Source organism: Echinops telfairi, unplaced genomic scaffold (assembly GCF_000313985.2).
Source record: "Echinops telfairi isolate 266 unplaced genomic scaffold, ASM31398v2 ScPeMD7_70;HRSCAF=299, whole genome shotgun sequence".
NCBI classification, from domain to species: domain Eukaryota; kingdom Metazoa; phylum Chordata; class Mammalia; order Afrosoricida; family Tenrecidae; genus Echinops; species Echinops telfairi.
In genome coordinates, this window is record NW_022103968.1 from 1,317,022 (window position 1) to 1,320,182 (window position 3,161).

Consider the following 3,161-nt stretch of genomic DNA (forward strand, 5'->3'; position numbering starts at 1 on the left):
TCCAGTGAAGCTTTGATATAAACTGCAAAGCACGAGGACAGGCCGCTTTATTGCATTAAGAGATCATTTGTTAACATTTGCAGAGCACGGTCGCCAGTAGAGCCAAAGCTTCATGACCACCTGCAATTTAAATGACCCTGTTTTTATTGAATCATGACCTATTACTCCACCACCATGGCCTCACTCCAGTTTGCAAGAAGACGGCCTCTCTTCCTCTCCCGTTCCTGGTTCTAGAGCAGGCTCTCTCTCCCTCTCCTTACTCCTCACACTCTGGACTTCAGCAGCAGCCTTCCGCACCCTTTCCCTGATGTTTGTCAAACATCAGACACTCGCCGGGGGTGTGCGTGGCTCTGCACCCTATGTACACACCCTTGGAGGGTGCCCCAGACACAGCAGAGGGATGTGCCATCCAGGCCCAGGAGGGGCGTGGGGTGGGGGGGCAGTAAGAACATAGAGTTCGCTCTGACCCATCAAGCCCAGGCATGCGGGGACCTCACCTGGAATCAACGTCTGCGGGCCTCTGACACTCGGAAGGAGCAGGGTTGGAGCAGGGAGGACTGAGAAAGGGAAAACCAGCCGCTGGCCTCTGGGAGTGGCCGTCCCTGCCACCAGGTGCCCGTGCTCTCTGACAAGGCTACTCTGTGACCACCCTCCAATCACCCCCAAGCACAGACAAGCACAGGGCTGGGGTGGGGGGCTTCACGACGGTGAAGTGGTCGCTCTCCTGGGCCCTGTTCACTCCTCCTTTGGGCTAGAGAAGCCTTCTTTAGAAACCCTGGTGGGAGCTACCCTGGTCCTGACTCGTCCCATCCCGGGGTGGACAATGTCCACAAGACCCCCCAACAGAAGTCCAGAGCCCTGAAGACACTCGCTCTGACACCCTCTCACGGACATGCCCGTGGTTCTTGTGGCCCATGTCCCCTGAGATGCACCCAACTTGACCGAACCCAGGGTGCGTGCCACCACTGTCCCTGCGCCTTTCACCCACAGGGGTCCCTGGGGGCTTTCAATGTTGGGGTGCTCTTGGTCCTTGACAGACACTGAGCAGGTCTGGAGTTTGGACTCCCAGCTAAAAGATCTGGTGTTGATCACCCCGGGTCCTGGAATTGCATGGGAGTTTTCTCTCCCATTCTTTCCAACCATGTTAGCTCTCCCCTCTCCCGTGGCCAGAGTTGGGGGGAAGTCATCCTCTGCGGCCCACCACAGGGAACACACGCAGAACTGGACAGGGCTGGGCCCATTCTGCTGACCTCTGCAGGGGGCTTTCCCTGAAGCTGCCCAGCTCTGGGCTGTGGCTACAAGAACACATTTCCAGTGTGGATCTGCCCACTTTCTCAGCTACCCTTGGGGGTCAGCATCTCTCAGACTTCCTGCTAGCCTGTGACCCACTGCCCTCCTACGCTCCGGCATCCCTCCACTGTTGGGGCTCGAGGTGGGGACTCAGACTGGAGTGGGTGAGACAGGAAACAGAGGGTCGGTGCGACCTCACCTTGGAACCCTTCCCCGTGTAGACACAGTCCAGAGGGAGAGACTCAGGGACTTGGCTTGGGCGGGGGAGGGGGGTGGGGGTGGGGCATGTGCTACAGAACTGCCCTCTGGGGAAGGCTTCTTGGATACTTGCAAATGGTCATTCTCTTATCTGAAAAATACAAGGGGCGCCTGTTGTTACATCTGTCTTGACTGTGGTCCCATCTCCCTCTTCTATCTACCAATGACTTTCTTCAATCTACATCGACCATCTATAGCTATCTATCCATTCATCCCTTATCCAACCATCTATCTATCTATCAATCATCTGTCTATCAACAGCTATCTTCAGTGATCTGTAGTTATTAATCTAGCCATTCATCCACCATCTATCTATCTGTCTATCTATCTATCTATCTATCTATCTATCTATCTATCTATCATCTATCTATCATTTATCTATCTATCCATCCATCCATTTATCTATCTGCTATCTTCAATCTACATCAATCTGACATCTATCACCCATAGCTATCCATCCATTCATCTATCTATCTAAGACCTTTTAAAAATGTTGAAGACAAGAATGTTACTTTGAGGGGTGGGTGCACCTGATCCTACCCATCAAAATACCACCCTTTTTCCCATTGCCTCATAAGCACATGGAAGTTGGATTTTAGATAAGGACAACCGAAAAAGACCGATGCATTTGAACTGCGGTGCTGGGAAAGAAGACTGGGTGTACCATGGCCTTCCGAAAGAACAAACAAACCTGTCTTGGAAGACGGAAGGGCAGAGTGCTCTTCAGAGGCCACGATGGTGAGACTGCGTCTCATCTACGTTAAACCTGGTATCAGGAGAGACCAGTGCCTGGAGAAAGACTTAAAGCCTGGTCAAAGAGAGGCAGCGAAGGGGAGGGAAGCCCTGAATTGCAGCAATGGCTGGACCACAGCAATGGTGAGGCACATGCAGGACCTGACTCCACGCCAACAACAACAACAACAACAACATCTGTCATCGATCCAGAAAGGTGGCAGGCAGCTCATGCAGAGCTAGCCTTCTTACTTTGAAATACCTCTTGGTTAAACTTTCTCTCCTGGCGAGCTAAGCTCTGACGTGGACACACTGAAAGGAGCCATCACCTTGCTGCGTCAACCCTATGACCACACACGTCCCCTGCCTTTGCCCTTGCTGCCCAGATGCCCTGGGAGCAGAGCTGGCCATCCTGCACTTTTACCCTTCCAGGTTTCCCCTCGAACCCTCGTCCTCTGCCGTCCCCATGTTCCCACAGGCACATTCACTGCACCCCATGCCCTCTCTGCTCTGGCCCGTTGGGGTCCCAGCCCCCCAGGGGTGGTGCTGAACCATTGTTTGCAGATCCTCGGCTACCCCACGCGCACCGCTCTCAGGGATGACACCATCCACTTCAGAGGACCTGCAGGTCCAATGTCCTTTGGAAGGCAACTTCCTCTTCTCCAGCAGCTGGTAGGTGAAGCCAAGCACAGCAGGTTATGCCCAGGTGCCACTGGACTGATGCTCAGCAAGCAGCTGTGTGGCCAGCAAATGGGGGCTCGTCAGGGCCACCGACATGACAGACGACCTGTGGAGTCTACTCCCACTTAGTGGAACATGCTAATGGGATATGTGAGTTACAGGAGTGTGTGTGTGTGTGTGTGTGTGTGTGTGTGTGTGTG